This window comes from Procambarus clarkii, chromosome 9 (assembly GCF_040958095.1).
Source record: "Procambarus clarkii isolate CNS0578487 chromosome 9, FALCON_Pclarkii_2.0, whole genome shotgun sequence".
Classification (NCBI taxonomy): Eukaryota; Metazoa; Arthropoda; class Malacostraca; order Decapoda; family Cambaridae; genus Procambarus; species Procambarus clarkii.
The window spans coordinates 19,876,054-19,890,904 of NC_091158.1; the positions used below are offsets into that span (position 1 = coordinate 19,876,054).

At 49.9% G+C, this 14,851-nt stretch overlaps 1 protein-coding gene across 4 annotated transcripts in view; it reads right to left on the reverse strand.

The window, feature by feature from the left end:
* Positions 1-14,851, reverse strand: part of LOC123766144 (nuclear hormone receptor FTZ-F1 beta) — a 294,638-nt gene that overhangs the window by 63,103 nt on the left and 216,684 nt on the right. The gene's annotated exons all lie outside the window — the stretch shown is intronic.

The following is a 14,851-nucleotide window of genomic DNA, read 5'->3' on the forward strand; positions in this document are numbered from 1 at the left end:
ATAATAATACTTGAAGAAATGCTCTTCTAAGTCACACACACACAAGACTCACATATCTCAAGCAGAAGTGGAGAGTGGTAATAAGCATATAAGTGAGGCCAGTAACTGGTGAGCACTGATGTGCCTCACATACATGATGTAACGAGCAGGTCTTCATGCCAAGCTCTCCTCGCTGTGTTGACCTTAATAAGTGGTTTAATGCTAGTGGAACGCGTGCGTGGCATCAGTAAGGTGCTATGGCCACCTCCTCTGAGCTTCAGGAGCAGGTAGGTGGCTCCCCTGAGCTCTTGGAGCAGGTAGGTGGCTCATCTGAGCTCTTGGAGCAGGTAGGTGGCTCATCTGAGCTCTTGGAGCAGGTAGTTGGCTCATCTGAGCTCTTGGAGCAGGTAGGTGGCTCATCTGAGCTCTTGGAGCAGGTAGGTGGCTCATCTGAGCTCCTGGAGCAGGTAGGTGGCTCATCTGAGCTCCTGGAGCAGGTAGGTGGCTCATCTGAGCTCCTGGAGCAGGTAGGTGGCTCATCTGAGCTCCTGGAGCAGGTAGGTGGCTCATCTGAGCTCCTGGAGCAGGTAGGTGGCTCATCTGAGCTCCTGGAGCAGGTAGGTGGCTCATCTGAGCTCCTGGAGCAGGTAGGTGGCTCATCTGAGCTCCTGGAGCAGGTAGGTGGCTCATCTGAGCTCCTGGAGCAGGTAGGTGGCTCCCCTGAGCTCCTGGAGCAGGTAGGTGGCTCATCTGAGCTCCTGGAGCAGGTAGGTGGCTCATCTGAGCTCCTGGAGCAGGTAGGTGGCTCATCTGAGCTCCTGGAGCAGGTAGGTGGCTCATCTGAGCTCCTGGGGCAGGTAGGTGGCTCCCCTGAGCTCCTGGAGCAGGTAGGTGGCTCATCTGAGCTCCTGGAGCAGGTAGGTGGCTCCCCTGAGCTCCTAGGAGCAGGTAGATGGCTCCCCTGAGCTCCTAGGAGCAGGTAGATGGCTCCCCTGAGCTCCTAGGAGCAGGTAGATGGCTCCCCTGAGCTCCTAGAGCAGGTAGGTAGCTCACATGGGTACCTGAGGAAGGTGGCAAGATGCTGTCAAGTGTACAGGTGAAGAGCAACGCTTGCCGGAGAGTTGTACTGCCCCTTTTCAACACGGCCAAGTGTTCTTGTCCCCAGGGAAGGGGGAGAGGAGGGAGAAGGGAGGGAGGCAGTGAGGGAGGCAGTGAGGGAGGCAGAGAGGGAGTCAGGGGGTACAGGACGGAGGACGTCAGGGAGCACCACCTCCCTGCCCATGCCCAGGAACTACTCAACCAGGTATCAACCAGGTATCAACCAGGTATCAACCAGGTATCATTACCTGCTGCCCATCGTCCAGGTGGGCACATGACCCCGGGTGCTGGCCGTAGCTACCACAACTGCACATCTTGCACCGCCTCCAGACGAGACAACCTTCATTAATTACTTTCTTAGATAGCCTAAGTAATTAGAAGTGTCTCCACAGGTGTGTTATTCAGCACATCAGGGGAGGAAACTCGCTGGCAAGATGGCGCTACTTGTTGCCTCAAGTTGATTTACTCTTGACTGCGAGTTGAAGACATATAGTGAGCCCGTGTGTGTGACTGATTGATGGACACGTAACGTTACTTACCTTGACCGTGATGTGAGGCGCGTCACGCTGCTACTGTCACTCACCTCCCTCGCCCCCGTCACACACACAACGCTACAGTAAACAGCGTTACAGAGTGTTGACCAGACCACACACTAGAAGTTGAAGGGACGACGACGTTTCGGTCCGTCCTGGACCATTCTCAAGTCGATTGTGTCTCCACGGACCATTCTCAAGTCGGACCCCCCGTCACAATCGACTTGAGAATGGTCCAGGACGGACCGAAACGTCGTCGTCCCTTCAACTTCTAGTGTGTGGTCTGGTCAACATACTTCAGCCATGTTATTGTGACTCATCGCCTGCGTTACAGAGTGTGTCAACACACCCCAACTATTCTAACGTGAAATAACCATGACCTAGAGACTTACCTGTACACCAGCCGGCCAGGGGGCGCCCACTCTGGACGGACCCCCGTCACTTAACACCACAACACAAAAACCTCCCGCAACACTCACCAGTTTGGAGGCAAAGCGTTGTCCGAGGAAGAGGTTTTGGAGAGAGAACCTGCCCTGACCTCCATGGCCTGTGGACAGCATGACGTCACACATAGGGTCGCTGGTGCGGGTCTGGGCGCTCCACATAAAACACTCCAAGACACTCACTACTGCCGTCTTAAAGATTACTTTTGGCACTGACTTGAGCTTCACAGTTTGTCTTTGTTTTATACGGTTTCACAGGTAAGGTTGGGGACGAGGGAGGGGAGTTTGGGGGGTGAAGGTGTACCGGGCGGACACACACACACACACGGGGGAAAAGGCACTTGATCACCACTACCTCTAGACTTCTGGTCCGCGTATATAAGATTATCACAGTTCAAGATCACAGGTACGCTACTCTGCTACACATACCAGCTTCTCTACTAGGGAGACGGGGCCGCTACGAGCTCCACTACATGTATCTACAATAATTGATGAGGAGGGGGAGGAGGGTAGGGGGTTGTGGGTAAGGGGGGTGGGTTGGGGGGAGTTCTAGGAAGCGGTCATCCAGTGCGTATAGGGGAGGCGGCTAGACCACGTTGTACTACGGACGAAGGTATGCGTAGTGCGTCATCTATTGACCACCAGTAGCCTCGGCGACATGTCCAGATGTAGTCGTGTTCTTCTGTACATTTAGAGCAAACTTTCTTGCATTGAGAACCTCCTTAACTTCACGTATACGGCTAATATAATCTGAAGCAAATAGTAAATATGGTCAGAGACAATGAGAGGTGTGGGTGAGAGGTGTGGATGAGGCAGGTGAGAGGTGTGGGTGAGGCGGGTGAGAGGTGTTGGTGAGGCGGGTGAGAGGTGTGGGTGGGGCAGGTGAGAGGTGGGTGAGAGGTGTGGGTGAGGCAGGTGAGAGGTGTGGGTGAGGCAGGTGAGAGGTGTGGGTGAGGCGGGTGAGAGGTGTGGGTGAGGCAGGTGAGAGGTGTAAGGCCGCCGCAGTGAGAGTGAGAGGCATGAGTCACGCCAAGAGAGAGAGAGAGAGGGGTCTGGCGCCACTCTCACCCTGCACGCTCACGTTATGAAGAACTGTGTTAGCGTGGTTGGTATCGCCGCTCTTCAAGTCCCACACAAATTACCCGGGGGTGTGTGGATTGACTATTTGTGAAGGCAGAATCGAGCTATTAGCTCTTGGACCTCGTCTTTCTAGCCAATTTATTTTTAGTAATAGACTATTATTTTTATTGCATATATTTATCTTTAAAACAAACACACACACACACACACACACACACACACACACACACACACACACACACACACACACACACACACACACACACACACACACACACACACACACACACAGCTGTTACGAGCTGCTTCCTGTGTGTGTGTGTGTTCATGGTGTGAGTACTGAGTACTGGCGCCAGGAGAGAGTACGTGATTACAAAACTCGTGACACCCACACAACCCGTGAGTCCAGGACACATAAGCCTAGGACACATGAGTACAGGACAGGTGGGGCCTGGGTGGCACCTGGTGTGTTTACTAGTTGTGTTTTTACGGGGGTTGAGCTTTGCTCTTTCGGCCCGCCTCTCAACTTGTCAATCAACTGTTTACTAACTACTTTTGTTTTTTTTCCACACCACACACACACACACCCCAGGAAGCAGCCCGTGACAGCTGACTAACTCCCAGGTACCTATTTACTGCTAGGTAACAGGGGCACTTAGGGTGAAAGAAACTTTGCCCATTTGTTTCTGCCTCGTGCGGGAATCGAACCCGCGCCACAGAATTACGAGTCCTGCGCGCTATCCACCAGGCTACGAGGCCCCTGGTGTGCCTGTCCCAGTGTGCTACCCCCTTCCACCACCTCCAGGTAGGCCTTGATCACGTTACTCCCGGCGTCTATAACACCTCCAGTGTGTCACGTTCGTTGACCTGTTCCCACAGTACTCCAGGGTGAGTCACAGCTAGTAACACACATGAGTAAAATGAACACACGTGGGTAAGCTGATATGAATCCCCGCCACAACAAAGCAACGTGCCTAGGACTGCCCGCTACGCACATATATATATATATATATATATATATATATATATATATATATATATATATATATATATATATATATATATATATATATATATATATATATACTCGCAACTACTAGCTTGACCCTCCTGCTAATTTTGACTCTGAAGGTCAAAAGGTACGACGGGGGTCGGCAGGTGAGGAGCCCGGGTGCGGAGCCTCACGGGTCAAGACCCTGGGGGAGGAGGAGGAAGAGCTACCAGGAACGCAGTAGGAGGGTGGGGGGGGGGAGGGCGGTGATGTCAGGGGTGTTCCCAGCTGTGAGAGGGGAGCCAAGAGCGTAGTGGGCCTGGGTGCCACTGCCAGCGACCCTCACAAAGCCTTCACACTACGTAATCATCTGAATACCTCCGCTGCAGGGCGGCCCCCTGGGGAAGGCCACACCCTCCCCCTCCAGAGAGACAGAGAGAGACACAGAGGGACAGAGACAGAGACAGAGAGACACAGAGAGACAGAGAGAGAGCGGGAGGAGCGTTGTACACTGGGCGGTACTATTAAAGTTGTACTTGAGGAAGGTGGGGCTGGAGGCGGCGTCACAGGTGGCGAGGCCAGACCTTACCAGTGGCCAAATGTCGTATTACAACATGAACGACAAGCAGCCTTGTCGTTGTTGTACACAGGACCTGCTCTCGGTGAACTTAACGTTACTGCTGTATATGGCACCGGTCCACGCAACCTAAGACTCGCTGGTCAATGGACCTGTACTCTTGACTGACTGATGACTGACTTACTGTCTGTCTGTCTGTCTCCCCCACTCCACGTTCTTCCTTCCATGGTGCTCCGCCCATGGTAGCTCTATGGTGTTTCTCCCACGGTAATCCCCCAATGTCTTCTTAACACGGTATGGCCCCGCCTCCCCCCCATCGAATACCCCCTCCCCCCACGGTATTCCTCCCATGCGCCCCCCCCCACCCAAGATAGATCACAATACCCTCCATTCTGGGTGTTTAGTCCTGTAATGGTTGTGCTTAACCCCCCTCCCCGCCCCCCCCCCCCACACCGTTCTGAGAAACAGACAGCAAACTACTCCAACTTGGTACTCAAGACTCCAAGTATGTGACACGAAACAATGAATTCAAATTAAGATTTAATAAACAAAATAGGCAACAACAACAAAAATAGTTAAAAAAAATAGGGCAAAATAAAACAAAACCTTATTGGAGGGTTTCAAGCACAGATTATCGCGTGCGTAAAGGTGATTGGATACAAACAGGAGTCGATTCTAAGTAGCCAATGGGCCCTTTGTGCCGTGTCTATGCTGGTCCAATGTTGGTCTATGTTGGCCCAATGTTGGTCTATGTTGGTCCAATGTTGGTCCAATGTTGGTCTATGTTGGTCCAATGTTGGTCCAATGTTGGTCTATGTTGGTCCAATGTTGGTCTATGTTGGTCCAATGTTAGTCTATGTTGGTCCAATGTTGGTCTATGTTGGCCCAATAGGACCTCTTCTGCAGATTCCATTATGATTTTGCCCTTCAGTAGTTCTGGTAAGCGAGCCTGCACACCTTGGGCTACCTATTACCTACCTACTTGAGAGTACCTGGAGTGGGCTCTGAGAATTCTTCTATCTTGAGAATAACTTGAGACCGGAAAGATTGATGCTTAAGAGCGCCGTGTGCATGCCCACGTAATCCATCACAACCGGGTTGATCCGGTACTTCCTGAAGGCCTACGTCTGTTTCTTGAACATGTCTACTTTTCTCGTAGCTTGTTCTTCAAGCGGCGGGACAGCGGTTGCTGTAGAGAGGAGGTAGCGCTTGAGGGAGAGGAGGTAGCGCTTGAGGGGGGGTTGCGGGGGCAGGTGTGACTCCGGTCGGTCATGCTGCTAGCTTTCTCAATCATATTATTTTCTTGTATTCATTTTAAATTTTTGACTTGGACCTGATTGGTACAGCGACGGATTTGCTGCCTCTAGGGTCGGCATTCGATCCCCGATACCTGGTTGATGGGATTCTGGGAGATCTTCTACTCCCCAAGCCCGGCCCGAGGCCAGGCTTGACCTGTGAGAGTTTGGTCCACCAGGCTGTTGCTTGGAGCGGCCCGCAGGCCCACATACCCACCACAGCCCGGCCCAAAGATGGATCAAGTGGTTGGAGCAAGAGCAAGTGGTGTCCGAGGTGTAGCCAAGACAAGTGTCCTAGGTACAGCCAATAGTGTCCCAGGTGTAGCCAAGACAAGTGTCCCAGGTACAGCCAATAGTGTCCCAGGTGTAGCCAAGACAAGTGTCCTAGGTACAGCCAATAGTGTCCCAGGTGTAGCCAAGACAAGTGTCCCAGGTACAGCCAATAGTGTCCCAGGTGTAGCCAAGACAAGTAAGTGTCCCAGGTACAGCCAATAGTGTCCCAGGTGTAGCCAAGACAAGTGTCCCAGGTACAGCCAATAGTGTCCCAGGTGTAGCCAAGACAAGTGTCCCAGGTACAGCCAATAGTGTCCCAGGTGTAGCCAAGACAAGTAAGTGTCCCAGGTACAGCGAATAGTGTCCCAGGTATAGCCAAGACAAGTGTCCCAGGTGTAGCCAAGACAAGTAAGTGTCCCAGGTATAACCAACAGTGGGCCAGGTGTAGCCACATTCCCTCCTGGCTGGACAAAAACTCGTCTGATACATAAATACCCGGACAGATGAGAGAGGTGGCTCGACTCGCTTGTAATTTTCCCCTCCGCTTGTCTGACTAACATTGGGCGCCCCATTTGATTAAACAGACGTGGCCTCCTGTTGTCCTGTTGCCCAGTCAACAGTAACACCACCCCACTCGGGCCTTAGTGGGCTACGACCTCCCACAAAGGAAATCAAATATAGAACCGTAGACGCGAGGCCATATCGGTTCACCGGGGTTCTTGCCGGCGTATATGAGAGGAATATGCGTAAAATGACAGGTTAATTGGACAGGTGACCGCGCCTGATGAATGTCTAGTCAAGGATCGAGGGGGCCAATTGGCTCCGGAGGGGGGTTGAGAGGCAGGACCCAAGAACCGTAGCTCATCCTTCACAGGTACAAGACCGAAGTAGGACCTCCAGTGAAGAACATTGGAGGTTGTTCAGGGAATATAATTACGAGCATACTGCGTCATCACCACCAAGCAGCGGTCATCACCACCAACCAGCGGTCATCACCACCAAACAGCGGTCATCACCACCAACCAGCGGTCATCATCCACCTCCTTGTGTACTGTACGCTTCCGGACACCCTCCTCGTCCTTCGAGGCGGTGCTGGCGTCAGCATCAATGATGCTGCCAGCTCTGTGGTACTTGTTCCATGGTGGCTTAGCGCTGTAAATGGTGGCTTGGCTATGGTTCAATGGCGGGCTTGGTTTATGGTGTCCAGTAACCACTGTTTCTGACTTTGATGGATAACGAGGCAATTTGTTGTAAGTGATCACAGAGTTCATCTAGTTGCACCTTTGTGGCTCATTTGCATAGGCCTACTTTATTAGCATCTGTGTGTTTGTCCCTTTGGGCCGTGCAACGTGACACCACCTATACATGTTGAGATGTGCACATGTATTATGTATACATAATACATGTACATACAGAATATATGTATATTATGCAAGCAGATAATATGTAAATTCTGCAGTTAATCCAGATACAACATTAACAGTTAACTATACAACAAATGCAAGAAATTATTGATCTATAAATATATATAATATATATATAGACCTTCACTCCTGCTTTTACTCGGGTTAATTATTAACGTCTTCCCTTTATCTCTATATATTCTGATCCTTCTTAACTCCTCTTGAGTCTTCTTAACTCCTCTTGAGTCTTCTTAACTCCTCTTGAGTCTTCTTAACTCCTCTTGACTCTTCTTAACTCCTCTTGAGTCTTCTTAACTCCTCTTGACTCTTCTTAACTCCTCTTGACTCTTCTTAACTCCTCTTGAGTCTTCTTAACTCCTCTTGACTCTTCTTAACTCCTCTTGAGTCTTCTTAACTCCTCTTGAGTCTTCTTAACTCCTCTTGAGTCTTCTTAACTCCTCTTGACTCTTCTTAACTCCTCTTGACTCTTCTTAACTCCTCTTGAGTCTTCTTAACTCCTCTTTGACTCTTCTTAACTCCTCTTTGACTCTTCTTAACTCCTCTTGACTCTTCTTAACTCCTCTTTGACTCTTCTTAACTCCTCTTGACTCTTCTTAACTCCTCTTGACTCTTCTTAACTCCTCTTTGACTCTTCTTAACTCCTCTTGACTCTTCTTAACTCCTCTTTGACTCTTCTTAACTCCTCTTGACTCTTCTTATTGATATATTTTTAATTAGCTTCTGCACCTTCGACAGTTCCCTCAAGTCACCTTCAGATGAGGTTAAGTCCTTATACTTAACATAAGTATTGTATACATTGTACATATATACATAAGTATATATGTTATAACATGGTATATGTATTATAACGTTTATAATTGTGTCATTATCAAGGCCCATAATGTAGGCGATGAGTCACAATAACGTGGCTGAAGTATGTTGACCAGACCACACACTAGAAGTTGAAGGGACGACGACGTTTCGGTCCGTCCTGGACCATTCTCAAGTCGATTGAGTCGTTCCCATAATGTAGTTTGGGGTTTACGGTCGTTTGTTTAGGGTTGGTTGTTCCCAGCACCGGTGGGGTGTGGTGAGGTTATCTTGAGGTTTCTTGAGGTTATCTTGAGATGATTTCGGGGCTTTAGTGTCCCCGCGGCCCGGTCCTCGACCAGGCCTCCACCCCCAGGAAGCACCCCGTGACGGCTGACTAACACCCAGGTACCTATTTCACTGCTAGGTAACAGGGACATAGGGTGAAAGAAACTCTGCCCATCGTTTCTCGCCGGCGCCCGGGATCGAACCCGGGACCACAGGATCACAAGTCCAGCGTGCTGTCTGCTCGGCCGACCGGCTCCCCGGAGTGTTTAATACTCTAGGAAGATAAGAGTCTAACCCCAGCGGTCCCTGTCCTGTTGTTAGTATCTAAAGATACTCCACTGACACAGAACTCTTTATCAAGTTTCTCAGGCACGACTTTCCCCTTTCCTGATCCTTACTGGCGCTTTCTTAGGAAGTTTATCCTCTCCAAGTGATTCAATTTGATTATTTATTCTAGCAGTTTACACGGAATATATTCGTCAGTGACACTGGTCTGTAAGTTAGTGCCTCCTGTAGTGGTGGTGGTAGTGGTGGTAGTAGTGGTAGTGGTGGTGGTGGCGGGCTAATGGTGTAGTTGCGGGGGGGGGGGGGATGTGCCGGCGGACACATTCCTGGGTGATGATACCCCACTCATCACGACCTCCCCTACCTCCCCCCCCACACACACACCATCTCCCTCCTCCTCCCCCTCCCCCCAACCCTAACCCCCCCCTCTCACTCCCTCACCCCCCCCCTCATTGTTCCCACCTTCGTCTGGTACTGTTGCAGGACCCGCGTTATGGCTACACTGTTGTTGTTATTGTTGGTGCTCTGTTGTCATTATCAACAGTACTGTTGTTACTGTTGCTCAATGACCTCTGTGTTGATGATGGTGCTCTTCTTTGCTGTTGTGGTGATGGTGGTGATGGTGGTGGTGATGGTGGTGGTGATGGTGGTGATGGTGGTGATGGTGGTGATGGTGGTAGGGGGTGACGGGCAGCTACTGGTCCAGTACTACTACTACCATCTCTCTCTCTTTCTCTCAATATTACTCCCTATCTCTGGTGTACAGGTTCTCCTTCCCCCCCCCCCCCCCCCGCCACAGATGCTACACCTTCTCCCCCCCCCCCCCACCACCATCTTGTACCTTACTCTTGTAGCACTTGTAGGGTCTGCGTCTATCTCCATCCATCTATCCAACTATTTATTCATCAATGAATCTATTTATCATCTATTCATCTATCCATCTGCCCTTCTATCCATGCATCTACATATCCATCAATACATTCACCCATTTATCCATATATCTATCTGTCCACCTATCCATATATCTATCAATATTTACACCGATCCATCATACATCTATCCATATTTCTATCAATCCATCTATCAGTCCGTCAGTCTATCCATCCAACCGTCTACTCATCTATCTATATATCTAATCATCTCCCCATCCCTGTATCCATCCATCCATGTATCTCTATCTAACCATTCACCTACCCACCTATGGTGGGTGGATGGACAGAGACAGAGTCTGTCTGTCTCTGCCTCTCTCTCTCTGTCCCTCTCGGTCTCTGTCTCTCTTATAACATATGTAACCGTCTAATGGATGGCAGTGAGGGCAGCTTTGTGGTGTGAAATATTTACATATCACCTGACCACCCTATGTTCATCCCATACCCCACACCATTCCCTCTGCCAAGTTGGGTGAACCGAGTCTCCAACTACTACAAGAGAGAATGAACCGAGTGGAGGAACACTCTCTCTTATAATACAAATATATATATATTCAAGGGCTATTTTGAGTCTGTAGTTAATAAATTCCCGTGACAGCTGTTCTGCCGACATTAAAGACTATTTACGAACACGGAGACGGCTACACAGGTGCCTGAGAGACAAGTCTCCAGGAGTCAGGGACGCATCTGGTGTGTCTGACAGCGTGTGCTGACACCCCGAGTTTGTTGACATCTGGTAATTTCCTGTGTGGCCACTCTTCCTGGGAGTGGGTCGCTCTTGGCTTGTATATGCTCCTTCTTATTTACCTGTTGGTTGGTGGTGGTGTATTGTTGGTTGGTGGTGGTGTATTGTTGGTTGGTGGTGTATTGTTGGTTGGTGGTGTATTGTTGGTTGGTGGTGGTGTATTGTTGGTGCTGGTGGTGTATTGTTGGTTGGTGGTGTATTGTTGGTTGGTGGTGGTGTATTGTTGGTTGGTGGTGTATTGTTGGTTGGTGGTGTATTGTTGGTTGGTGGTGGTGTATTGTTGGTTGGTGGTGTATTGTTGGTTGGTGGTGGTGTATTGTTGGTTGGTGGTGTATTGTTGGTTGGTGGTGTATTGTTGGTTGGTGGTGGTGTATTGTTGGTTGGTGGTGGTGTATTGTTGGTTGGTGGTGTATTGTTGGTTGGTGGTGTATTGTTGGTTGGTGGTGTATTGTTGGTTGGTGGTGTATTGTTGGTTGGTGGTGGTGTATTGTTGGTGCTGGTGGTGTATTGTTGGTTGGTGGTGTATTGTTGGTTGGTGGTGTATTGTTGGTTGGTGGTGGTGTATTGTTGGTTGTTGGTGGTGTATTGTTGGTACTGGTGGTGTATTGTTGGTTGGTGTATTGTTGGTTGGTGGTGGTGTATTGTTGGTTGGTGGTGGTGTATTGTTGGTTGGTGGTGGTGTATTGTTGGTACTGGTGGTGTATTGTTGGTTGTTGGTGTATTGTTGGTACTGGTGGTGTATTGTTGGTTGTTGGTGGTGTATTGTTGGTTGTTGGTGGTGTATTGTTGGTTGGTGGTGGTGTATTGTTGGTTGGTGGTGGTGTATTGTTGGTTGTTGGTGGTGTATTGTTGGTTGTTGGTGGTGTATTGTTGGTACTGGTGGTGTATTGTTGGTACTGGTGGTGTATTGTTGATACTGGTGGTGTATTGTTGGTACTGGTGGTGTATTGTTGGTTGTTGGTGGTGTATTGTTGGTTGGTGGTGTATTGTTGGTTGGTGGTGTATTGTTGGTTGGTGGTGTATTGTTGGTTGGTGGTGTATTGTTGGTTGGTGGTGTATTGTTGGTTGGTGGTGTATTGTTGGTTGGTGTATTGTTGGTTGTTGGTGGTGTATTGTTGGTTGGTGGTGGTGTATTGTTGGTTGGTGGTGGTGTATTGTTGGTTGGTGGTGGTGTATTGTTGGTTGGTGGTGGTGTATTGTTGGTTGGTGGTGGTGTATTGTTGGTACTGGTGGTGTATTGTTGGTTGTTGGTGTATTGTTGGTACTGGTGGTGTATTGTTGGTTGGTGGTGGTGTATTGTTGGTTGGTGGTGGTGTATTGTTGGTTGGTGGTGGTGTATTGTTGGTTGGTGGTGGTGTATTGTTGGTTGGTGGTGGTGTATTGTTGGTTGGTGGTGGTGTATTGTTGGTTGGTGGTGGTGTATTGTTGGTTGTTGGTGTATTGTTGGTTGGTGGTGGTGTATTGTTGGTTGGTGGTGGTGTATTGTTGGTTGGTGGTGTATTGTTGGTTGTTGGTGGTGTATTGTTGGTTGGTGGTGGTGTATTGTTGGTTGGTGGTGGTGTATTGTTGGTACTGGTGTATTGTTGGTACTGGTGGTGTATTGTTGGTTGTTGGTGGTGTATTGTTGGTTGTTGGTGGTGTATTGTTGGTTGGTGGTGGTGTATTGTTGGTTGGTGGTGGTGTATTGTTGGTTGTTGGTGGTGTATTGTTGGTTGTTGGTGGTGTATTGTTGGTTGTTGGTGGTGTATTGTTGGTTGGTGGTGTATTGTTGGTTGGTGGTGGTGTATTGTTGGTTGTTGGTGGTGTATTGTTGGTTGGTGGTGTATTGTTGGTTGGTGGTGGTGTATTGTTGGTTGGTGGTGTATTGTTGGTTGGTGGTGGTGTATTGTTGGTTGGTGGTGTATTGTTGGTTGGTGGTGTATTGTTGGTTGGTGGTGTATTGTTGGTTGGTGGTGTATTGTTGGTACTGGTGGTGTATTGTTGGTTGGTGGTGTATTGTTGGTTGGTGGTGTATTGTTGGTTGGTGGTGTATTGTTGGTTGGTGGTGTATTGTTGGTTGGTGGTGTATTGTTGGTTGGTGGTGTATTGTTGGTTGGTGTATTGTTGGTTGTTGGTGGTGTATTGTTGGTTGGTGGTGGTGTATTGTTGGTTGTTGGTGGTGTATTGTTGGTTGTTGGTGGTGTATTGTTGGTTGGTGGTGTATTGTTGGTTGGTGGTGTATTGTTGGTTGGTGGTGTATTGTTGGTTGGTGTATTGTTGGTTGTTGGTGGTGTATTGTTGGTTGGTTGTTGGTGTATTGTTGGTTGTTGGTGGTGTATTGTTGGTTGGTGGTGGTGTATTGTTGGTTGGTGGTGGTGTATTGTTGGTTGGTGGTGGTGTATTGTTGGTTGGTGGTGGTGTATTGTTGGTTGGTGGTGGTGTATTGTTGGTTGGTGGTGGTGTATTGTTGGTTGGTGGTGGTGTATTGTTGGTTGGTGGTGGTGTATTGTTGGTTGGTGGTGGTGTATTGTTGGTTGGTGGTGGTGTATTGTTGGTTGGTGGTGGTGTATTGTTGGTTGGTGGTGGTGTATTGTTGGTTGGTGGTGGTGTATTGTTGGTTGGTGGTGGTGTATTGTTGGTTGTTGGTGGTGTATTGTTGGTTGTTGGTGGTGTATTGTTGGTTGGTGGTGGTGTATTGTTGGTTGGTGGTGTATTGTTGGTTGGTGGTGGTGTATTGTTGGTTGGTGGTGGTGTATTGTTGGTTGGTGGTGGTGTATTGTTGGTTGGTGGTGGCGTATTGTTGGTTGGTGGTGGTGTATTGTTGGTTGGTGGTGTATTGTTGGTTGGTGGTGGTGTATTGTTGGTTGGTGGTGTATTGTTGGTTGGTGGTGGTGTATTGTTGGTTGTTGGTGGTGTATTGTTGGTTGTTGGTGGTGTATTGTTGGTTGGTGGTGGTGTATTGTTGGTTGGTGGTGTATTGTTGGTTGGTGGTGGTGTATTGTTGGTTGGTGGTGGTGTATTGTTGGTTGGTGGTGGTGTATTGTTGGTTGGTGGTGGTGTATTGTTGGTTGATGGTGGTGTATTGTTGGTGGTGGTGTATTGTTGGTGGTGGTGTATTGTTGGTGGTGGTGTATTGTTGGTTGATGGTGGTGTTCGCAATAGGTTTGCTAAGAGGGAGAGGAGACTTCGTGGACCATCACAACAACCACTACCACAACCACCGCAACCACCACCACCACAACCACCACCACAACCACACTACTATTACCAGATCTAACAACACCATGGACACCATCAGGTCGACTGGCTGGATATGCCACTCAGAATGGCTGTCTGTCTATGTGTCTGATAGACCTCTTCCTTTATGACAATTCCCCCCCCCCCCACACTATATCACCCCCTCCCCGCCATCCACCCCAAAACCCCTCAGAGAGCACCAGTGCCTTCTGATCCTGTCCCCAGCCCGGCTGGGAGTGTGTTAGGAAGGTGCTCCTATAAACCTATGGTGATCTCTTCCGCTCTCTGGTGGTGGGGGTTGTGGGTGAGGGGGTGGGGGTTGTGGGTGAGGGGGTGGGGGTTGTGGGTGAGGGGGTGGGGGTTGTGGGTGAGGGGGTGGGGATTGTGGGTGAGGGGGTGGGGATTGTGGGTGAGGGGGTGGGGGTTGTGGGTGAGGGGGTGGGGGTTGTGGGTGAGGGGGTGGGGGTTGTGGGTGAGGGGGTGGGGGTTGTGGGTGAGGGGGTGGGGGTTGTGGGTGAGGGGGTGGGGTTGTGGATGAGGGGGTGGGGGTTGTGGGTGAGGGGGTGGGGGTGGTGGGTGAGGGGGGGGTGTCGGATGGGGGTTATGGAGGAGAGGGGGTGTGGGGGGGGGCTGGGTGGTGGCGGGGCTAGACGGATCACCGTAAGAATCCTTATAAAAACGCCCAATAAAAACTGCCTCTGGCCTGCACAGGTGCAAGGTGCTGGCCTGCTGCTGCTGCTGTAGTTGTTGTCGGTGGTGGTGGTGGTTGCTGGTGGTGGTGGTGGTGGTTGCTGGTGGTGGTGGTGGTGGTTGCTGGTGGTAGTGGTGGTGGTGGTGATGGTGGTGGTGCTTTTGTTATTGTTGGTGGTGGTGGTGCTGGCGGGGGTGCTGCAACTGGTGGTGGTG